General features: G+C 38.4%; 1 protein-coding gene across 2 annotated transcripts in view; it reads right to left on the bottom strand.

The window, feature by feature from the left end:
• PDZRN3 (PDZ domain containing ring finger 3) overlaps positions 1–14089 on the bottom strand; it is a 147583-nt gene that overhangs the window by 56823 nt on the left and 76671 nt on the right. Inside the window, exon 1 of one of the 2 annotated variants that reach the window (XM_080385500.1) lies at positions 1–14089. This exon is cut by the window's left edge and continues 23317 nt beyond it; it is cut by the window's right edge and continues 22133 nt beyond it. The exons of the other annotated variant lie outside the window; for it this stretch is intronic. The gene's annotated coding sequence lies outside the window, so the exon portion shown is untranslated. 2 annotated transcript variants of the gene reach the window in all.

A 14089-nucleotide genomic window follows, 5' to 3' on the forward strand; every position in this document is an offset into this window, starting at 1 on the left:
ACCTTGCACATGTACATGCTCAACTCCATGCAAATATATGCAATTAGAGTTCTCGCCATCAGGAGGGAGCAGCTTTATGTGAGCTGTTACTGCTTTGCCACAAAGGAAAGGAGTAATTCCTTTTTAAAGTGAAAGCATCCACTTCAAATTTTACTGCTACTGGTCAATAAAAGGTTATTTTCTGTCCTCCTTATCCCATCCCATAAAAAATACCTTTATTATGAAGATTAAAATTATGAACAATGGGTAGAATGGAAAGCTGAAGAAGGCAGAAAGCAACCTGAATCTTCAAGGAAGTAACAGCCTTGTCAATACACACACCTGTGCTGCTCCAGAGGCAAGCTGGTACCCACATAAAATCAGATCTGGAATAATGGCATTGTTATAAAAAACACCAGTAATGCAAATCAAGGTACTGTAATTAATAAAGTGTAATGTAGCAATTACCTCTAGCTCCTCAGAATTAGAATTTTAAGTTTAGCATTAAAATATTTTAATGTATGCATTTTAAATAGATTTAATCTAAAAATATATTTGATGTTCTAAAACTTGCATGTTAATACAGCACATCTCAAAGTCAAATATTTGCTTTATTGAAATCAAGTATTTACATTAACTTCTGTGTGTACTGGATTAGCCCTCAACCAGCTTGTTTTGTAAACTGACTGATACATTATTACAATAAAATGTTTATACCTAAGCACATTTTTAAATTATGTTTAAAAAAATAGCATATTTAGGACATTTAAAGTGAAATTTGGTATATTTTTTTACTAACTATATTGCAGCCATGAACATGAGATACATAAACTATTTTTCCCATACATAGGAATGTGTGTGCCACCTATCATTTAGTGCGCAAGAGGGCTGATTCCACAAATATCATTTTGAGGAGTTCTGCTTCTCATACAAGCGAGTTCTGCTAACCACCCGGGAAGTCTCACATGTTAAATATAACAGAATTAAAACCATGTATTGATTGTGGGCTGGGAACTGAAAAAGGTGTTTTATCTCAAGGCTACTGGTTTGATTTATCTCAGGTCAGTGGCTGCGGAAATTCGTTCCAGCTGACTGAGCATCACTGTCCTGTGGGACCGGGCTGGGTGGGCCTGGATCAGGATCTGGGGAACATCATTAAAATCTTGGAGCAATCAGGATCCTTAAAACATAGCAAAGATGCCAAAAAACAAAGTATTGCTTCAAAGCAACAGGTTTCCAAGCTGTATTGAAGTAACGGGGGAGGAAGTTTATTCTGTCCCTGGCTGTTTCATATCGTACCGTGTTTCTCTAAAAAGAAAACTTGTCCTTAAAAGGCAAGGAAAGCTGATGACATTGATCCAGAGATCAAGCACATTTCTACACCCACAGCCTTAGAAGCCAAGTCCAAAGCTGTATGAAGTCAACAGAAAGATTTCTGTAGACTTCAAACGCCTTCACGTCAGGCTCTGGGGAGCACACGTGTCCCATGAGAACCTGAAGAAAGTATCAAAGAGTTTAGAAATTCAGATGCTTCTGCTTAGTTTATATTATGACCACACCACACTCTATCAGAGATTATCTCTGTGACTGATATAAATGTAATTTGTGCAGGGCAGGGCTAACGTCATCAATGCCACAGCCTTAGCAAACTGCTTCCCAGAGCTGGCATCTTCCTTCATCAAACCCTGGTGAGAGAGATTCTGTTTTCATTATTTTTCAAAATAATACTATCTTGACCAGAAAATGTGAAATATGCCTTAGTCCTTGATAGCCTATTGAGGTCTATTTGCATTAACTCCCTAGGCTAGAATAAAAATTTAGGATTCGGTTGGTGGTCTGAACTAATTCCCACTTCACTGTCTATGGTCCTCAGGTTTTGAACACTGGTGATGCAAACAAGTATTTCTAGGTTCATTATCTAAGGTTGATCCTGCATCCCATTTTATATGGACTATAAATAAACCATTTACGCCATACACCTGTGCTGCAGGGAGAACAGACTTTGTATCTGAATTACTGAATCTTCATTTTGGCCAAAATATTTGCAAGATGTTACAAATCCCACAATATCGTGGCATTTACTCAGTAATTCAGGCACTGAAAACAACCAGTGAGAAGCAGATAGCTACTTTTAAACGAAGATTGCAAAGGTGCAACAACCAAGGCTAAAGAACTAATAGTAGAGCCCAGTCCCAAAGCCTGTACTTGTGTGCATTACTCAGGCCCTCCGACCTGAAGGAGCTGTAACACTCAGTTGTGTCTGCTCGGACTTTCAGTTCTGTTTCAAGATGCCTCATGCTCGGACACACAGCTGAGCTTGGTTATCGGTGACAGTGACTGGGCATCTTTTCAAATGTTTAACTTTGTTAAGCTTTGTTTAGCTTTTGCAGACAGTTTTAAGACTTGCTACTGACGCACATCCCACTAAGCTAACTGCAGAGTAATTGATGGCAGATGTAGGGCAGTACTGCAAGCATGACTGTCATGTTATCAGTTCACAGGACAGAACCTTCCTGTCTTCTTGGAAGAAAGGCGCTTTGAAATGATTACTAAAACAGCCATGTATCCCTCATGGTATGGCTATAGCAATCAACTGCCATAGGGTGAAGTACACGATTTTTGGGATCAGTTTGGGAACAGTTAGGACCCAAGCATAGTAAAGATGTTTGAGTCCAGCTCTCCACACTCCCCATGGTAGTTCTTCTATTTTTGTTTATTTACAGAGAAATAAAGAGTATAATGTGGAACAGTAAAGCTAATCTAAAACATTTCAGCTAGATGTGTTTTAGTTGGCAGGATAATAACAACTTAGTAATAACCTTACAACAGCATTGGGTATATTGGAGAACAAATACAGTCTGCACTCATAAATGTCAAAGTGTTTATGGAGGAGGATAAATTTATTCCCAGAGTTCACCAGCTTGCTACTGAGCAAGTTATCACTATTCTGTTTCAGATTTTCTATAGGTGTTGCTGGGGAGCCATGCCTAGTCAGACACTTAAATCATCAGGGCATATCAGAGCGCTGGCAGTAAGATGCTACATGTGGTTGCAAAGAACCGTCAAATTGTCTGCCGTCTCACTACCTGATGCTAATTTTACTTTGTATAAAATGCACACACCTACTTGTGCCAGTCTGGTGTTTGGAAGACGTTAGCATAGATACTCTTATTCAAACTTATGTTTGAATTCCAAAGGCAATACAGCCAGGGGATACCTGTAATCAAACGTAACCTCTGAGAAACTGGTACTGCGATGTGCAGCACTGCTGTGATTCTCTAACTCAGATTGGGAGGAATGTTTCAAGGTACAGCAGGTAGTAGGTTAAGCAGCACCAAAGAGAGATATTGCCATGGGATATCCCAATCAGTTCAACAGGTAAATTAACAAACTGATAAAAATGGGAAAGAAATAATGACTTTTCCTTGGATTTCAGTCTGTCATATTTCTTCTTTCTGCACTCTTAAGGCTGGGTCTCAGAAGAGACAATGGAGAGAAGGACAACAATCTAGATGTCCATTGAAGTGGGCACATCCATCTCATTAATTTGGTAGAGTCTATATACTGATTGTTCTTAAAGGACACATAGCTCAAATACACCTGCAACCTCACTCTTTATTTTTAAAGCTTGTTTGAAGTTCTAAGAGCTTCATCTGAAGGTGTGATTAAATGAAGAAAAGCCTAGTGTAACCAGGTGAGCTGTTTTTTACAAGCAGTTTTAGCTTCAAATGTAACTTGTATTGGTCTCTTTGTTTGGCATTCTCAAATGAATTTCTAAAGCTCAATTGCAAACCTAAGAAAAACGCAGTTATGGTTTAGGTACCAAACCAGCCATACTTGTATTGGTGCAAATGATGCCATTCTAACACAATAATCAAATGAGTTTCTCATAAACTCTTCTGTAATCCAATAAAGTAACAGCCTTCTTTTTTTTTAAACCTTTATCAATCTCAATCTGTAATATTTACATACATATCGCAGATAGGGGATGAAAGGGAACTGGAGTAACTGACAAGCAAACTGAGATAAATGAGAAATAACCCATCATTATGGCAAAAAAGCAAAAGGCAGCATTATGTAGAAACTTTATCAAATAATTAATGATCTATCTGGGAATAATTACATGTGACTCACTGCTCCCATTTTCTTAAATGAATTTGAAAACTATTAAATATCCCCTTAACAATAAACAGCATGAGATACTGCTTTGCTGCTTTTGTCCACAAAATTTTTCTTAATCAGGAATATGGATAGTTTTGAGGAAGAGTAGATGAGCGGATACAGCTGCCAGGTAGTGAAGGATGTGCATGCTTGTAAGAAAAAGGCTGAAATAATGGATGAGAAGATACAGAGCCTTGTGTGTTAACAGCGTTACTATTACCTGCATTGTACGGATCTAAATAGTAGAATATGTCTTTTTATGGCCAGTACAACATGGGTAAGACGGTGCCAGTGAATGTCTGTCACAAACACTCTGTAACTGGCATTTCTTACATGCAAACACAGGATGATGTAGGAGAAGGATGTTCCACCATGTATACCAGCCTGAGAAAAACGGCCTAAGGGGGATTTAATTGAAGAAACTGCTCCACACACAAGCAGTGCTTGCTCCCCTAAGAGTTTCAGTGTAACACTCGTGGCATTACACTACCTTTTTTTGTTAAAAAAAATAAATACAAATGATGATGAGTGTAACCATGAGGCATATCCAAGAGGACCCAGACTAGGAAGAATCTGATGCAATGAGAGAAGTTCAGTGGGACAAAGAGAAAATGTATTTTCATTCCCTTTTCCTATGCAAAAAGATATTACTCTAGTTTGTGGATAGTGTGGATTTGAGAAGAGTACTGCACATAGGTTTCTTACTGACTACCTTAAAGGCTAGATTATTATGAAAGTATTAGATATATTACTTATACAACTATCTTATTAAAGCACCCAACGCTATCAGTAGGGATAGTGATGGGATGAGCCTACCTAAGACTGAACTGCTCAGGTTAGGTGACTCAAGCAAGGAGCATTTTCCTTTTGTAACTTGGCTTAGGTAGAAGGAAACTTCTGAATTGCTTGGGGCAGTGCTGGCTAGGTGCAAAAAAAAAAAAAAAAATTAAAGCTCCTGGGGATTTTTAAAATTGAACTAAATAAATTAACCATTTGTATTTGACCAAATTAATATTTTTGTACCAAGTCCTGTATAAGTTCTACTTCTTCAACATGTTTTAGGACGACATTATTCCGCCTTTATTTTAAGATTCCATCCTATTTATCTGCCTAGTGTGTAATCTTTCTGGGCAAAGTCTGGTTCTTATTCTCTGCCTGTAAAGGTACACATGGTAAAGCCTGTGTTTCAGCTGCATGCTCTAATCACCCATAAAGAATGTAGCAGTCCAAAAGCAAAGAACACACACACATCACACAAACACAAAAGTCCTCCTCATGGAGCAAAACTAACTCGTACAGTACACAGCTGTTTCACTTAATGGCTACAGCTGTTTTGTTTCTAAAGCTAAAATTTGCCTAAAATGGTACAGAAACTTCACTTATGACTCTATTTTAGTGCAATCCACATGCAAACTAAAAATCACACAAAAGATAATTCCATCAAAACATCAGCAACCCTTAAATACTGTTTTGAAAGACACAGCATTTGACATTAAATTCTTTTTTTAACCAAAAATACTGTATTATGCAAACATGATAATTATATGAGACGGTTTAATGGCATTGTTGGTGTTCTGTATGAGCACTAATGACATTGCATAAAGCAGACATAAATTATTTTTACATATTATCCCTCACGTAGCTTTATGAAAATGCATGTAGAGATTGCGTACTTAGCGCTTCAATTAAATGCTCGAGAAAAAGTGACTTTGGTATGGTTTTGCCACTTGATTTCATGGGGTGATGCCATTCCCAAAAGTGATAGTAACCTACTTTTATGCTAAAGGGCAGTGATTTGAAAGACTGTCTTAAAAATCCATAGTAGTTGTACTTAGCATTTAATTTCAACTCAATTAAATTGCAATTTGATTGGGAAGACATTTATTTTAAATATCCAAATAAAACCATTCAAAGACAATTCTTTCATCACAAAGGAAGAAAACCGAATACTTTTCATGCAAAATGTTGCATTCTTCCATATCTAACCATAGGCCAGATGTATATGAGATATGCACAAAATATGTTTAAAAACACAACTTGGTTTGATCCTGACAAACTGAAAGAAATGTAGTACACATAGACCTACTCAGTTCTGTAGTTATTCCCAAGCCAATGTATATAATGAGGAAAAGACAGCTTTATACAGTTAGGTGCTTTGTATTCTACAAACTGAAATAGATGTATCTGTAAACGTATCTGTTGTGATCAGCTTTAACTGCAGCTTTTGGATCCAGATCTGATCTGAAGCTGGGGTGTTCACAGCTGCGCTGCTGTGCACACTGACCATTTGCTAACCTTTCACTTGAGTTGCTTGCTTAGAAAGTGGCTTAAATAGCACGCCTGATCTTCTGCAAATAAGCTTTCTGGAACTAACATGCTGTGTTTAAAGTATTCTCAATCAATTAAACAGAAATGCAACACAATGAGGGAACATGTGTGCAGTCCTGTTTGTGAAAATTCTGATTTCCCAGATGCTAGTGGATTAAATTCTTCCACCTTCAGTATTTAAACAAAAAAAAGAGTCTACATTGAGTAATAAATATGCAACAACTTGTTGTATACTAGTTTGTTTCACATTCCACAATCAACAAGAGCGTAAGAAACACAAGCATATAGATGCATTAAACCTTTCTGCACAATAGGCAACATATTCTGGCATATCCTCACAGGACAGTTAAAGGACTCGTCTTGTGTTTGCTTAGTTTGAAGGAGCGCAGCCCTCCTACGGAAATAACACCTTAGCTGAAGAAAAGGATTGTGCCAGCAGCTTGTGAGCTTCACTAGCTCAAGCTGCTGCTTATGACAACATGCAATTAAAAACAATGCTGTGCTTTGGGAATTAGCATGTGGATGAACTTGAGACAGGGCAGCCCTTCATTTAAGCTCCAGTTAATAGTGTGCAGCCAAGCTCCAAAAGACATGGCATGTGGGGTTAGGAGCAATGCACCTAACGCAGCTGACTGGGGCCAGGTCTTCCAGCTTCAACTGGAACACGCTTACCCAGTTCTCAGCTGATACAATAGATCACTCTGTTTCCAGTGCCAGTTTTCACTAGCCGAGAAATGCATGTTGAATTGCGTCATAAGGAAAATAAAACAGGGCTTATTTGATTTTATTTCTGTTGCTCCTGAATTCATAGCTCAGCAATTGTACAGTGCAACGAATAAGCACCCCCTAAATGTATGTGCTTTTCTGTATGCAAGAAGTAAAACGACAAGCCTGGAACAGTGTCACCTTTTCTGCTTCCCCAGCGTATAGGGAAAATACGGCTAATTGCTATCTTTGGCCTCCGTATGACTATATGAAAGCGATGCATATAAAATATGTGTTGACAGAAAGCTGAAGTGCCCTGCTCTTTTCTTTTTGATCATCTCAACTTTAAATAGCTTTGACTCTATGTAATTCTTCCTTTCTGTTTAATTTGCGGGTTGAAGAAGTAAAAACAACTGTTTCCAGAGATAAACCCAAGGAATTAAAATTATATTGTCCTTTAGTTCCTTGCTCCTATGCTAGTAAATTAATTCATAAATGGGAATATTAATACTTATGATGAAAACACATCCTATAATTGCCCTGCTTAATAGATAAAGGCCCAAGAGAAAGACAAAGCAAAAAAAAGAATTAAGGAAAATTGGTGTTTTCATTTTGGGCATGAAGTTTTGAGTTGCAAATGAAGATAAGAAAATGGACCGTATTTCCTGTTTATGTTATGAAGATTCTCATTAAGGTGTCTCATCTTTGACCCACGTTGTTATGAGACAGAAACTACAGCAAGTAAGCTTATACTAATGAGAGGCAAGAATATCCCGGCTTTTTCACAATTAGAATAAATGTACCAGGGAGCCAGATGGGACCTTTAAAATTTTCCACAATTATATGCCTGCCACAGATAATGGCAAAGACCCCACAATGGCTATTTTAAAGCAATACTTAAATGAACAGAATAGCAATTTTTAGATTAATTTTTCCCCCTTTGGTTGTGTTTTGATGTTTGGTGAGTTCTGGGGAAGAGAGAAGAGAGGAAATGAGGTTATTTACTGGAATGTTTTCATTTAAAATGATAAATTTCATACAGCCTAACCAGAAACAGTTTTTTACTTGATGAAAGGACAGCTGAATGAATTTTTTTTAAAAAAGAAAAAAGCCTGCGGTGGCTTTCATAAGCAGCATCTAATTCTGTCATTTTTATCTAAGTAAAACACCACTGTCCTTGCTTCTTGCTTCTTCTTGCAGCATTTCTTCTCTGCTTATAATCTCCCTGCTTTCCTCATGTGCTTTTCACATCTCTTAAGGCTCTGCCACGCCAGCTACTCCAAACCACATCATTCTTGGGTTTTAGGTCTTTCTCTGTATTGAGTGCCTTTTGTGTGTATGAATATATTTTGTATGCTGCCTTCTTGCTGATCAAAGAATACCCTTTTTTCTCCAGATTATACATTTCCTGAATTAGTTTATTCATGATGTTTCCAAAAAGTCTGGGAGTGACAAAAGGAGTCAGAGTGCTTGTGCTCAAATACAGCACTGAAGTGACTTCAGGGGGACTTGTTCATGTACATTAGATATCAGATCCCTTCAGATATCTGAAACTGGATGTTGCCACATGAAGTGAAAAGAGAGGTCAATCCCTACAGAGACTGACCAAGCATCTTTTAATTGTGCAGTCTAGTGTAGTTCAAACATGTATTCCCAAACTCCACGCTGCCTTCCCCAAAGACCTCGCCGGTGCTTCTGTTAGACAGCCTGTGCCAAGAACAGGTTGTTGTTTGAGCGAGTTTGGATGACCATGAGGAGGAGAAAACCTCACACAAGGAGTCTATCTCAATCTAAGTACTATAGAAAGTAGTGAAAAGCGGCTTCAGAATTTGAAAACTGGTTGTGGTTTACTTGATTTAAGTCTGAAGATAATGCAGGAAGCAAATAACCAATACCAGTCTTAAGTCTCTGTGGTATATGGACCCTGTGTTTACCTAACTGCACTGACTGCTGAAAACAGCCATTCAGGAAAACGTATTTTGGCACTATAAACAAAGTCCAATTATTTCATTCTACTATGGCATTCAACAAAGTTACCAATAAATAAAACAATTGGCAAGGCTTTAAGATCCATGACAGTATCCAGCAGTGCAACAAACAAAACAATCTAGTTATGACTGTTATAAAGTGGGTAATAGACACAGTGGGCCCAATTTTCCAAACTTTACACTAATTTGAAAAGCCCTGCAGAGTGCTTGCTTTTCACTTCTTCATCTTTCGTTCTTCACTGGGGCTCATGACTAATTTAAACTGTATAATTTAAGAACAGTTGTTTCATTGTATAGTCAACTGTAGATTTTTTGTATTACAGGAACACTTACTGGAAATAGTTATAGAAAAACTGAAATTACAATTGTATCTACCTTGGTCGCTTGCATTGAATATAGCATTGATCAAGGTGTGTCTGTTCTGCACTCAAGGAAGTGAGCAATTGCTTGGTGAGCTTTTTGCTAGCTCCCTTGCATCCAGGGCAGCAAACTGCTGACTGCAACACAACGCACAGCCTGGGCTCACTGTGATGCTCAGTAGGGTAAATTAGCCTGCAGCAGGTACCTTTGGCAAAGCTAGATTGCTACCTGTATGGGTGTACCTCTATATCAACTACCTTGGGACAGTATATACTGTCCAAAAATGGCAGGAGAATATGTTGGCTTTCCGTGTAATACTGCTGCTACTACGGGAGTACCCCCTGCACCCCTGTCCTGCGACACAGCTTGTGTAGGCTTCACCCATAAATGGGCACAGATACGGCTTTTTGTCCCTCTCGTAAGGGATGCTGTCTGCCTGAAATGTAGTGCTTCTTGGTGGTGGTCCTGAAAGTAAGGCTGTTTGCAGAGAAGTCCACACTAAGTGCTCAACAAATTTTGTCTAAACTTCAGAAGGATGGGGTATGACTTCAAGGCAATTGAGATGAAAAGATTACTGCCTGTCGGTTTAGCTGCTTGCCCTGACCATGCGTAGGCTGTCAGCCCCTCACAATTACAAAGCAACCCCTGCAACTGTGGTGGAGTAGGAGCTTATAGACAAGAAGTTATTGATGGTCAGCTGATGAATGGTAACTCATTAAGCCATGGTAATATTATTGCTTGCAATGCTGTGTCCATACAGTTAATCAATTTTCTAAGTGAATGAAACTGAATTAAGGCCGCTTTAATTCCAAATGAGAATGTCGACACAAGCATTTAGTGAAGTTTGACTAATCCATTGAAAACAAACTTAGATTTGTTTCTCTCAGTAGCTGTATGTAGATAACTCTGGGACAGGTTCAACACAGCTACTTCAGGCTTAGTCCCTCCAACAGCCCCACCTAATCCAGTCCTCACCCTATAGAGATGGAAATTCACAGCACAAGACAAGACTATGAAGCTGAGTATCTTAGCTCAGCACCTACTCAGTTGTGATTGATATGTGTTACATATGACAAATATTTAGGTATTTTTTATCAAGTGGATGATGAGCAGGGCAAGATAAAATGCTGAATGCAGAAAAAGAATATAAGTAATCATTAATTAAATCAGGTTCTACATTTACTCTTCATGTGTCATCAGCATCTTACCTCAAGCATGCAGAGACAAACAAAATGAAGGTGTAATTTGGTTAAGAAATAGAGCTGATAAATATATAGGAAATAACATAGAGAAATAACTTCAAATAAAGGTTCTTTCTATCAGTACTTTCAAAGTCACGTTAGCGATTCAGTCTTCATGCATGACCACTCACAGAAATGCGTGCAGCTTGTCTTGTTTTTACCTGCACAGCAGTGTAAGAGTAATAGTGATACTGAGTGTTAACGCCCTTTGAACTACCACTATGCCTCAGAGTTAACATGCCATTCAAAGGAATTCTGCCATTTCTCACTTTTCTGAAAGCTCATTTCACCTCAGCATCTTTTACATACAGCTTCAAGCACCTGCCCTTTAATTTATATGTTGAAGATTTACTTCAAATCCAAAGGGACTACAGACTTTTTCTTCATGGTAAATGTTTTATTTTCTTAGTGAAGGGTTGGATGGAAGCATGAAAATGAAATTAAAGAAAAATAAGGTTTAATACAGAACAGTAGTTGTCACATCAAAGAATCCACAGGAAACATGGTAAAAGCAAAGCATTGACATAGCCTGCCACACAGAAGAAATATCACACTGAGCCCAGAGACTTGAGAAGACACCCTCATCTCCTTGAACTTGATGGGAATTTTGGCACTGACTGAGTGGAGACGGGTTTACACCCACACTGTCTTAAAAGTGAATGCTTAGCTGCTGAAGTGCAGGATGGCAGCCACCCCAGAAAAACACCGGCTTGCTGAACCATGACATATGCTGACTCAATCCAAAACTTGTTCTTAGCTCAAGGACTGACTTTTTGGCATGACTTCTACCTGTTCTTGTTTTATTTGCCACAGCCTCATGTAGGGATGGCACAAAGCTAAGTAAGCAAAATCTTCTAACGTGAAATGGAGATCACAGGGTCACAGAATAGCCAGGACAATGAATAGTGGCAGGACAAGAAATGACTGGAAGCAGCTGCTAAAGGAAATAAAGATTTATTTCCTGCCCTGAAATACTCAGAACAAAATCAATTGATTAAACTTTATTGCATCCCATGAAAAGATAACAGTTTTGAAATGCATCTCCTGTGTTCAACATATTTTGTATGCAGACTCGGTGATTTTTCTCCATCTAGTTATTTTCTACAGAAGCAATTATGTCACTCACCTGTATGTTCTGGTAGGCAGAAATATCTGGGTGGGGATAAATACAGTTTTATTGTACTGAGTCTTAAGAGTTCCTCAAAACACGATATGACTTGGTCACTGTCCTATGTCTCACTAATGCGTAAGTTATCCTCTTAAGTTAAGCAGTCATTCTGTTGAGTTAATATGGGTTTGTGTAACAAAAGGATCAGATTATTTTAAATACTAACCTGCCTCCAAGTAGTAATTGCAGTAACAAAAGCAGCAAACCCCTGAACGCAACTGGGTATCTGTTATCTCTTACTGTTCACCCCTATGGCCTGAAATAAACCACAAGCCAAGTCCCTAATTATTTCTAAGCATGCTGCTGGTTCAACTCGTAATAAATCTTTTAACCCACTCACACCAGACTTGGTGAACCACAGTGAAGGCTTCTCCATACTTGCCTATCCAGGAATAGTTCAGCACAAAAAGCCTAGAGTCTTGAAAACATTCTGAAGCCAAGTAAACAGACTTCTTGCAGTCAAAGAAAGTACTGTCCTGTGCAGACTGCAGTGACTTCAGCTGTAGGCAAAGGAAAGGTATTCCTGAGAGGTATCCCTTAGCAAATGAGATGTAGTATGAAAATCTAGTAAGTGCCCTTCACTTCGTTTTCTCTAAAGCAGTCTCCAAAGAATACATTTCAGGCAACCTTGTCATTGCTGAATGTGAGATGGGCCAAAAGGTGAAGGACTCGTACTTCTTCTGTCCCTGTGGGATTGCCAACCACTTAGAGAGACTACTCAAATGATCTCATTAACGAACAACTCTATTTCCAAAGATCCTTTCAGGTGGCCCTATAAAGACAATTTTTATTAGGCTGGCATAATTTCCATCTGATATTTTTTTCCTTAAAAATAATTTTGCACAGCTGGCTGAAAGCTTTTCGTGCTTACCTGGTGGTAAGAATCCTGCGTACCATAAATTCAGGGCTTAGCAATGCTTTTGCTACCTATTGATGTTTATTAGGACTATTACTCACATGAGAAAAGATACCTACTTCTAGAAAATAAATGATTTTTTTTTGATACTGTGTATGAAATAAGCTTACACTTAACCCAATACAGGCATAAGAGGGAGTCAGATACCATGGAAGAAAAAAAATCTGCTATAAGGTAAGGCAGAACTTTTTGGGCTAGGTATTCCAGCTCCATTGGTGCCTTGCTGTTTTGGGTGCTGAAGAGCTATCCATCTCTGTCCCTCTGTAGCCCGAGTACATCATTGATTAAGAAGAGAACTGCCTAGTTAGCCACCTATACATTCTTTGGCAGGGAGAGACATGACCATGTGTTACACCCTAACCTCTAGCATTACAAACAGGTCCTGGTTTTCCTAGAATTAATGGTTACAGACATATTGATCTAGATGTGAGAAAGGTCACAATCCCAAAAGCCAGACATATTAAAGAGAAAAATGGAAACGTAACAGCTTTACTCTTCCAACTGTGCGCTATGGCTGCTGTGCTGCACAGCATCTTCCCAAAACTGTTTGTCTGCGTATAGGACTGAGATGGGGAGTTAAAATTTGCCTTAGCTACAATAGCCCAGTTTACTATAGCCCAGTTTGCAACATCCCAGCTTTTACAAGCCTCACCATCATCACAACAATACCATGTTTTAATAACAGAGAATGTCACCTTCATATTAAAATGATCCAGATAGTTTTCAGTGTATGTGATTCAGCAGAGTCCTCTGAGGCTGAAATATGCCCATGGTATTATTCATTGTTTTATACTGAATGAAGGGAGAAACTCATTCACTGTCCTTTTGTATTTGGAATAGAATAATGCATGTGATTTTCTACTTTGAAAAGATATTTAATAATCCCATTTAATCTTGAGTTAAACATTTCATTGTTTTGCCATGACTAATCCACAGATTTGAAGGGAAAATTCCACTTTAAAATGTAATGGAGCTTCTCTGTTCCTTAACTTTTGAATTAGTACTAACACAATTCTGCAAAATAAGTACCAATTTGTGGAGATACTTTGCAGCATGTGTTCTAACGCGCTTATAAGTACAGTGAAATAGAGGGTGCTTTGGATAACAAATGCAAATTTGGTCAGACTAGTAAAACCAGTGCAATCTTCACTTAGAGAAACCTTCTAATTAAATGAATGAACTTATTCTGAAAGATGTTCAATGAAGGATGCAGAATAGGATTATTCTACTCCATCAAGCACCC

The sequence above is a fragment of the Falco punctatus genome (genome assembly GCF_963210335.1).
Source record: "Falco punctatus genome assembly, chromosome: 4".
NCBI classification, from domain to species: domain Eukaryota; kingdom Metazoa; phylum Chordata; class Aves; order Falconiformes; family Falconidae; genus Falco; species Falco punctatus.